The sequence below is a fragment of the Phymastichus coffea genome, unplaced genomic scaffold (assembly GCF_024137745.1).
Source record: "Phymastichus coffea isolate CEN01 unplaced genomic scaffold, Cenicafe_Pcof_1.1 PCOF00012, whole genome shotgun sequence".
In the NCBI taxonomy this organism is placed as follows: domain Eukaryota; kingdom Metazoa; phylum Arthropoda; class Insecta; order Hymenoptera; family Eulophidae; genus Phymastichus; species Phymastichus coffea.
In genome coordinates, this window is record NW_026706823.1 from 4118618 (window position 1) to 4129634 (window position 11017).

Genomic DNA, 11017 nt, shown 5'->3' on the forward strand with positions numbered 1-11017 from the left:
TCGCAAGTTATCTTAAAAAAACTGACTATCTATGAAAGGGAATTAATTATAATATTAATTTATTCTGATTAAGGGGAGTACGCTAGCAAAACCTTGTTAGTATAAGAATATTTTTTCTTACGCGAAACTGTCTTTGAAAATCATTTATCAATTGTTTTCCGTATTAAATTTATTAATATAACCAAAGTCTATTTATCTATTATTATCAAAGTAATTAACAGTTGTACCCTCATACTGCTAATTAATACGATAGCTTTATTATTGATGTTAAGTTTCTATAAGTTTGTTACACTCTAACTGATTTCAGCGATTTGTTATTCCTACAGTTTATTACACTCAACTTGGGAAGATGAAAAAATGTTGATTTAGTAATTGTTATTAATGTAATTTTGTATTTGGAGATTGAATGTTGATTTAGTAAGTATTTTTACATGTCATTTTTTATTATTCGTTTAATGATAAATATTTCTTGTATTTGCATTATTTAAGGTACGTAAAAAATAATGTTATTATATTTAAGAATATGTATAAAAATATATTTTAAAATATTCTGAGTTAATGGAGTAATCTAGCCAGTATTTACCTATTTATATAATATAACAATAGAATTTTCATATATTGCTGAATATTTAATTCAATAAATTTGTCGTTAAGCGGTCATTCGTCTCCATGCATTGTAATCACAGCAAATAAAATCGCAGTTAACTCAATTATCAACTAATAAAATATTAATAATGTCGTACTGCACAACGAAGTCTTAACTAAGCGTACGGTTTAGTCATACTGCGTTGACTATAGCAGTAAATGTATTCGTTATGGCTATACATACATCATGCAGAATAAGCTAAGCGACCCTGTCTCATCTGTACAGTATTTTTTCTATTCTTATCTCCATTCTTAAACCTTCAAACAGTTTGAAGCACACGGCCTTATCTAAGTTACTAGCAGCTTTTCAAAAGCAAACTAATGTAATAAGATTACTTCAAACGAGTCGTCTACAGAAAAAGAATGTTTAATAAAAAATTGCTTGGGTTAAGTATCTAGTAAATAAACAAACTGAAGTATTCATTTTTGAATACGTACAGGGTAAATAATCAGATACAACGTTTAATTCCTTATAGATGTATGTTGCTGAAACTTTACGTGATTCAGCACTTATTGTCTAGAATTGCTAGAATTCAGATGGATCAAGATTCGATACTTCCTTAAAATAAAAAAAAAACTATTTTTATATTTACAGCTTCAATTTCATATATCTACCCTATAATAGTGTCGGTACGTAACAACATCTGTTATCAATTATTTATTAAGGTGGGGGTAAGCGAGACGGTGTGTTGCTCTAAGCAAAAACTGCGGGAATAGTTAATATTGAAACAATAAGGCGAGCAAATAATTTTTATTAATTTACTACAAATACGCTACCTCTCGAGAGTAACAACAATACTCAAATGTCCTTATAAACTACTCGTACTAATACTTATATTAAGGCGAGGTAGCCGACATGTCAGCGCCAGGCCAACTCACTTAGTCCTGAGATTCATAATACGATCGGGTCAGCTTCATACAAAGCCAGTGTTTGGTCTCTCTTAAAGGAGAGGACCAGATGAAGGCTGCTCTCAAGAGAAAAGCCCAGATAGATATCCGTGGCTCAGTTGCTACGTGGTAAAAGGCACTTTTTCACCCCATGGCAAAGGCGACGCACAACCGGCTTTCTATCTGAAAGAGGAACGAGGACGGGGCGGTCTATTAGGCCGATCGCGGGTCGCGCGGAAGGGTGTCGTTGTGACAGTCGACATACAACGTTCCGTAGGACCGGAGTTGGTGCGAGTTTAGAAAATCCTCGGGGATGTGTCTCCGAGGTTTCATACACTGGGGCTCGAGAAGGAGGTGGCCTCAGAATTGCACGTGTCGACTTGCGGGTGAGGACCGGGTTTTCGTCCAATTCTGGTACGCCCATGACCACCTTGGAAGTCGAAGAGTTGACAACCTTAGGTGTCGATGAAGCTAAATGAGGATCTGAAGTGAGTTCAGATCCGTGAAAGGGCCGGTTCTTCCCAACGACGATGATGATTCTCGTAAGAGTCTCCTTTTTGGCTAGTTTCCTGGCGAGTCTGGCCTTAATCTCGGTTTGCCGGCGTTGTAGACGCTTCAGATTACGCTCTCGTCTCTTCTCCTTGCGCTTCTGACTTATTCCAGACGAGAACGATCCTCTTCGGCTAACGGGACCTTGAGTTGTCACGAAACTCACTGTCCGGCGAGAAGGCAGGCGCTTGAACGCGCGTTCGACCATGGCCCTGAAAAAGGAGCGGTCAGGCTACGGAGGACGATCTCTCTGGCTAGTGAGACTTTGAGCGAGGCTCGTCGAACAAAGGAGGTCGCTTTCGAATTAGCCGTCAGAAGAGCCGGTGGAGCACGGTCCTTGCGGGCTAGCAAGACTCGAATCTTTGGAGCTCGCCACCCACCAGAAAACTCTCTTGGCCGGCGGGACTTCGAGCGAGGCTCGTCGCCAACCAACAAGGTTACTTACAAGGTGACTAGTGAGGTGTCCCGTGGAGTGGACTCCGAATTACGCACAACTGGAAAAACGCGACTCTTTATCTCCTTCCCCTGAGCTACGGCACCGCGCTCCCATTGGCGGAGAACGAAAGAGTGGGATGACCGTTGTGGAGTACCAATCAGCGATGGCCGTGAGCTCCCACTACCTCCACTAATGAGGTAGAGGGAAAAAGAGAAAATTAATGGACTATGCGCAGGCGTGAGAGAAAAAATTAGACTTATAACACTTAAGACCAGGGTGATGAGGGCTCTTCTTCTTCAACACACTCTTCAGCTCTAACATGTGTCGTGTTAACTTTTTTATGCACTTGCCCTTTTACGTGCGGCTGAACGCTAGAGAGAGTCAATCATCAGTACCTCTCCCTGCTGTCCCCAATAACCTAATTTCTTCAATATATTGAAGAATATATAACCCTCGTTTTCGGTAAAGTCATTGTCTGTAAAAACGATTTAACTATAATTTTAATGTACTAAATTAGTTATATGAGTTAAATAATTTTTTGTGAGTCAACGTATACTACTACGCACTTAACAGGGCGGTGGTTATCCCTGTTACGAGGATAAATAAGAAAATAATTATTGCTAATTTTCACCCTATTATATAAAGCTAAAACCGTTTTATATTTTTAATATATCCCTATTTTATTAATTGTTTGAGAATCATCTCTCCCTGGATGGAGGGAGGCGCATGCGCCTTGAGTTTTTTTCGTTGCGCGTGTGCGCTACGCTCAAATAAAGTGATTTTTCACCTACATTCTCTCTCTTCATTTTTGAAAAAAAAATGCCATACCGTCCAACATTCATGAATATTAAATTATTAAATAGACAAACAATTAGCTACTAGTAACTCAAACGTTTTATAAGTCTGAAGTTCGTTCCCGGGCTCGAACTGGTTAATCAATACTGCTCGTATCTTTATCAAATCTATGCCTAAACAAATATCTAGTTAAAATTAATGAAAAAGTTCTTTCCGGTTTCCGCTTCTAAGAGTACAAGTGCACAATTAAGATATGTAAGTTTCTTTCTCTTTATAAAATGTCTTTTGCAGTATAACAATTAATTTTTGGTTGTTGCTATCAGTTACATTTAAATATCCGAGAATGATTATAAAAATAGATATGAAAAATTATCAGTAATCAATGGCAATAACCTAATAACCATATGTCATAAAGGTGAGAATATAAATTACTAATATATTTTCTAGAATTGGTATACTGATTTTCCTTTTATATTATTTCATTTTAATATTTTTTAAATATTTATATGTATTATCCGCGATTTTATACAAGTAATATTGTAATTGTTATAATTATATTGATTGAGTTTCTTTTACAGTAAAATTTGTATTTATACAATGAATATGTAAATTGTATTTATACAATTTTACATAAATACATAATCTAATTTAAGTACATAAAATACGATATATCATAATTAAATTTTATTTACATAAAAAAATTAAGATACATAAAATAAGATATTTCATAATTAAATTTTATTTACATAAAAAAATTAAGTAATTATAATACAATTCCTTAAATGTAAATATTAACTGTAAAAATATTAATTATATTAATTGAATAATTATTAAAAATTAAAAATAATTATTAAAAATTAAAAATAATTATCAAAAATGAACTTCATAACTTGAATAACAGTTTCCCTTTCGCTTCATATTTCTTGGAAATAAACATTTTGATTGAAAATCATTTATTCAGTCATTCTTCATTCATGAAATATTTTGTATCGTTATTAAGCATCTGAATACTTTTTATTGAAAAGATTACCTTTGTTCATTTAAGACTTTTAAATAGTAAAATGAATTGTCAATAAAGTTTGAAGCATTTAAAAGTTCCTATTTTTTACAGAATGCATTCTTTCTGTATATACCTTATGAGAACATTATAAAAATATAAGCTTTTATTTAAATTATATTTATAAAAAATAATTGTGTGAACTAATAAAGTTTGAAACATATAAAAGCTTATATTTTTACAGAAGGTATTCATGACACTTAAAGTTTACATAAAATGTTTGATGGATGGATGTTTGAATAAATGTTTTTCAACTAAAGTCTATATTGGAGATAAATTTGATTTTCATACCATACATTTATTTAAATTTATTATTCACACAAGTTTTATAAATAGGACAATATATTTCCTTTCGCTTACAATTTTTTTAATACCAATATCTATCCATCCAACAATTTATATGACCTTATGAGAACATTATAAAAATGTAAGCTTTTATTTAAATTATATTTATATAAGATGATTGTGTGAACCAATAAAGTTTGAAACATATAAAAGTTCATATTTTTACAGTAGGTATTCATGATACTTAAAGTCTACATAAAATGTTTGATGGATGGATGTTTGAATAAATGTTTTTGAACCAAAATTTATATTGGAGATAAATTTGATTTTCATACCATACATTTATTTAAATTTATTATTCACACAAGCTTTATAAATAAGACAATATATTTCCATTCGCTTACATTTTTTTTAATACCAATATCCATCCATCGAACAATTTATATGACCTTATGAGAACATTATAAAAATGTAAGCTTTTGTTTTAATTATATTTATATCAAATATTTCAAGAATGAATGATTGAATAGAAATTATTCAATCAAAATGGTAATTTGAAATAAATTTAACTTTCAAATGATACTTTTTTAAAATTTAACTTGCAGGTAAGTCATTCATTCATGAAACATTTTATACAAATATAATTTAAATAAAAACTTGCAGAGTTATAATAAGTTCTCAATAAGTCATATAAATTGTTCGATGGATAGAAATTGGTTTTAAAGGAATTGTAAGCGAAAGGAATTATGTTTTCCTATTTATAAAACTTGTGTAAATATTTAATTTAAGTAAATATATGGTTTCAAAGTCAAATTTATCTGAAATTCAGATTTTAGTTGATAAACATGATTTATTCAAACATCTATCCATCAAACATTTTATGTAGTCTTTAAAATAATTGACAATTGTATATCTACCCATTTATTATTTTTACTTGTTTTTACTATTCTGCTTGTTGTTTATTTATAGAAAAAATTAATTTATATATATACACACAACAATATAAAATAAATATGATGTAATGAAAAATATTATATCTTAAAATTGTAAAAGTATGACCTGAGACTCCAAACTGAGGTTTCGTACAGTATACCTATCATGCAGTGCTGATAATGTATGAATTATTGATTTCCATCTCCTGACATATATTTTATAAGATTTGTTGTAAGATTGGTGGATGTTTTTCATGACTGGAATATCTAGAGATTACTTGATTCACGTGATGCAGATAAATTGTAAGATAGTGAGAATTTTGTGTGTAGACTGTTTTATTGATAAGCAGAGATAATACTATGTTACTCTGGGATTGTAGAGAAAGGCAGCCTAAGCGCAATTTATGGTACGTTACATGTTATTTTATATCAGTTGTGGGAAGAAAAGTGCGAGGGTGCACGTAGTCGCGTTGCGCCAGGACTACGCCCTGTGAATTATTTACGGGTTGCTTCTCTATAAAAAGAGTTGGCGCTGACTCTCACGGCGCGAATAGACACGATGGTTGGGAAAGTAGAGGGACGGCTAAATCAACGAAACTCTTTCAATTAGAAAGAAGTATAAAATGGCGATCTCTTTATTACGCCGAATAACATTAAACAACTTAGTAGCATATAAAAGAAAACAGAAAGGTGAGGGAAATCGCTCAAGCTTGCAGGCTCACGATAATTAATCGGCGATGAAGTGAACGACTTTGCTCATCGTCTAGTGCGAATAAAGTCGCGATTGGACACAACGGCGATGTTTCGCCGAGCGAGAGCTGGCGCGAGAGATGGTGGGCGATTATTTGGAATACTAATAACATCTAATGTACGCTATTTAGATTTGGTCTGTTTAGCAAGCTGTAAATTACGTGAGGTATAATTATTTTGGCTTTATCAAGTTGGCTGGAAATGGCGTTTATGAGAGTTTTGTGTTGGAGCAGAGCTTGAGAGTTCTGGAAAATTTTGGCTAGTTTAAAAGGCGCGTGTTGCATACGCATGACAGCAGATCTCTTCAGTAACCCATCGTTTATTTTTTTTCGAAATAGAGATCAGACGTAGCTGCAAGCTCATTGAAGGGAGCTATCGTTGCTGAGATAAAAATGAGTTCTAGGATGTCTACTGACGGAGAGGATATTTGAGATGTGGAAGAATCTAGTTCTGGAGCTTTCGAGAGAGGGCGGTGTTAAGAGCAATTTTATCTATTTTGTGGAGATCTTGAGGGAAATGTTTTCAAAGAGGAGAAAAAAAGAATGGAAAGCTCTATGAGATCATGGAAAAGAGCGAACGGGGGGAGAGAATGCAAAAAAATTATGAATAGTAGTGGAGTAGTTGTTCGGGTTGAGGATTAGTGATAATTTAAAAGAGTAACAAATAGTTAGAAATGTTAATTTTAATTTCAAACGATGTTTAGCCGGTAACGGAAGGACAGGCTTAAACCATTATAAATATAAAAATAGAGAACAAAAGGTGAACAAATTAAATTAACGCAATAACAAATAGAATAAAGATAAACAATTATAGCTAGACACAAGTTAAACAGTTTTTAAGTGTATAAATAAAATAAAATAGAAGTTGCTGCAGACAACGTATTGAAAAATCGAGAAATAGAGCTCTAGCGCTAGAAAAAAAAGGTACTCGCCTAGTGAAGCGTCAGAAACGTTCTGAGCTATGCGTCGATAACTGCAAGCCGAAAAGTGTAAAGAACCCCTCTCCCTCCCACTCTTATAGCTCAAACAAGGACCAGAGGCGAGTTGCATGTTTTCGCTCTACAGCCAATGGTGATAGCATTGCCTGATGTCTCCCCGAACATGCATTAATGATTTCTTTTGGCTTTCGGAGGAGAGACACGTTCTCCGCCCTCCACCGTTCAACCTTGAGCTCGCTAACGAGACTCAGATGAGGTCATCAACCAAATTGTTGTGACCTGCTGATTTTAAGAAGCAATGCAGCATCTTATTAAGCGATGCGCATGCTTGCAGGGCGTGGACAGCGGCTTTACTCACATTTATTCCCACCCCGATTTATATCATACCTGTTCGGGCTAGTACGAACGGCAAGTTGAGGCCAACTTAAAGCCTCACTTCAGCTGATTTGTTCTTTAATCTATTGCTATTTAATCAATAGGGAATCCCCAAGTAAACCCGATTTGCAACAGCAAGCATCGCCTAAACCGCCTACGCTTACGCTTCTTTCATTCAGTCTTTTCACTCTTGAATCATTTTACAGCTCTCTTTTCTATCGCAACAATTCGCAGACAAATCAATCGACAACAGGTTGAACTCGCTGTTGTTGTTGCGGAGCTCTGCCCCGCTAGCCTGCTGCAGAGCCCTTCTACTTGCTAACTTCGCGCGTTCCTTCTTGCTCGAGCGATGACGATGTTTGCGAATCGCGCCCGAGGTGCTGGTTCCGGTCGCGGTTGGCTGCTCTGGTCGCACCTCCGGTTCACGAGGAACCTGCTGAAGCGCCGGCCTATCTTGAGAAATAGGCGGCGAACTCACCAACGGCTCGCTCGAGACCCTGGCAGGCACAACCTTTGCTGCCTCTATTTTCGCCTGCTCGATCGCAAACGCCTCTACAGCGCGGACACCGCTGACAATGGTGTTTAATCTCCCATAATTTCTACAATAATCGCGTTGGAGAGGCGCCCTCGAGCAGTCAGATCTGCGATGCGATCCGGTTCTGCAATTAAAGCATCTGTACGGTGGGAAATCTAGACAATCATCCCACGGCACATATGCCACGTCACGGAGAAACGTGCCCCTCACGTGTCGAACCTCGCGGATCGCATCCTCAACCGGCCTATCCAACGCGCAAAAAGCTGTTGACGGAGCCTGATTTGTCAGTGCGCACACCTCCGATGACATTGGAGTGTTTCGAGCAATCTGCATCGGTGCAGGTCTCATTGGCACGGGCAAAACAGGCAGAGGTTCACGTCTAACCGGAACCGGGAGGGTCGGCAGAGACGCCACCGGTTCCTCCACATCCATCGGTTCGACGTCCACCCCACGCGGCCCGCGCACAGGGCTCGTCGAACGAGTCACCAGGGTCACTGAGTCACTTTCCAAATCGATCACAGTGACCACTGATAACTCGCGCGGCGGCAACGGCAACGGATCCCGCGAGTGCAACGTCGACTCGATGTTGCTGGAGAACAGATTAAGCCGCGCTCTTTGTCGATTAGAGAAGCGCGATCCGACGCTTCTCAAATCGCCAGGGTGGCAAGGCGATAAGAGGCGCACTTGTAGATGGCCTTGGACCAGGTTCGAACTGGCGCAACCAACTGTAATGAAGAGCCCGGAAACCTCTTCGAAGAGACCATATATACTGGCCCCGGTGGCCGGACTCAATGGTAACGGCGGCGAAACGGGAATCGCGTGTCGTACGAAATCAACGCGTGCGGACTCATCAGCCGAGATACTCGAAGGGCGAATGGAATCAGCCTCGACAAAAGAAGCCGCTTGCTCACCTTGTGAAGGTCAAGCGGCGAGCTCCTTTGCCTGGCCCGATTCCACCTCCTCCGACGTCTTCGACTGGCGACGATGGTTCTGCCTTCTCAGGTTCCATATCTAAACAGAATAATATCAAGAACATCAAAACGTCTATTTTTATTTCATTTTAATTCCATTTAACTTAGCCTTTCGCGGTGAAATATACCGTTTCAGCTCTGAAACATGGACTTTTGTACTGCGATGTTTGCTGTCCGTTTGTAGATCATAGATTTCCGGCAATAAAACACTGATAATTTTAAACGGTCCGTCATATTTTGTATATAACTTCGCGTTTTTACCCCCGGCTGCGTTCGAAAGCGTGTGCACCTTCCTCCAGACTAAATCGCCTACTTAAAAGAACTCTTGCTTCCGACCTTTATCGTATTGTCGCTTTTGTTTTTCTTGCGCAGTTTCAATGTGTTTCGCAACTAGATCTCTAAGCGCATTTAATCGCAGTAGCCTATCTGTCCATGCTTGTGTGTCGATTTTTGTTATCGGCATCTTCTTTTCCACCTCGCGTCTTAAACTTTTAACCGGCCTAGGATCTCTACCATAATTTAAAAATGCGGGCGATACCTTCGTAGACGATTGCGTCGCCGTGTTTAGCGCGTGTCTAAATTCATGTAAATACCTATCCCAACTACGATGATCTTTTTCTACAAACATCGCGATCATAGTTTTGAGCGTCTTGTTTACGCATTCAACTGGGTCGCTCTGTTGATGGTAGGCAGGACAAAGTACGTGCTTTATGCCATGCTCTTGCAGCATGCTTTGGAAGACTTTGCTTTTATATGCTTTCGCATTATCGCTAATTAAGTATTCTGGGTTTTCCCATCTAAATAATATAAGTTCTTCCAATGCAGCAGCAAGTGCAGGCCCGTCTGCTGACCTAAGCGGTTTCAATTCTACCCATTTAGTGAATAGATCTTGAAATACTACCATAAACCTATTTTTGCTACGAGGTAGATCGACTACATCGGTAACTACTACAGCCCAAGGACGTTCGACAGCGCGCTTTCCCATTAAACCTAGCGGAGCTTGTTGTACCGTATTATACTCCTGACATTTCTTACATTCACTAACAAAAGTACTCACGTCGTACCAAACTCCCGGCCAGTAGTATTCTCGAGCCACTCTATCGTAGGTCTTTTCCCGGCCCAAATGTCCGGACGATGGCTCACAATGAGCGTCTCGCAGCACGCGCTCCCTATGCTCAACCGGAACTACCATACGCCAACACTCCTCTCTGTTTGTAATCGGATCTAGTAAATGGTTTTGCATAAACTTGTAAAGTGTGTTATCTTCTACCTGCCACGTTCTATACTTTTTCGGCCTAGACAACACGTCTTGCACCCGTTGCAAATACCACTTATCGCTAGTATCCTCAAACGCGTATACTTCGCATTCGTTTTCAAATTCTCTAGAGAGAGCGTCCGGCATGTGGTGTAATGCTCCTTTCCTATGAACGATCTCGCAATCATGCTGCTGAAACTCAAGCACCCATCTCTCTAACCGGCCTGAAAGTTCTCTTTTATTCAAAATCTTCGTAAGAGCGCTGTGGTCCGTAACTACAATAAAGTGCGACCCCTCAATATAAGGTCTAAACTTCTTAACAGCAAATAAAACGGCTAAAAATTCAATCTCGCTAACTGTGTAGTTACGCTCGTGAGTATTGAGCATTCGACTGGCGTAACATATGGGATGTTCACCGTCGTCGAAAACCTACACTAAACACGCGCCTACCGCGAAAGAAGAAACGTCACAGTGTAAATAGAAAGGGAGGTTAAAGTCCGGGCGCGCAAGAAGAGGCGCCTCGGTCAACGCACGCTTCAACCTTTCGAATGCAAGCTGCTGTACTTCTTCCCAATACCATGGCTGATCCTTACGAATTAATTCAGTT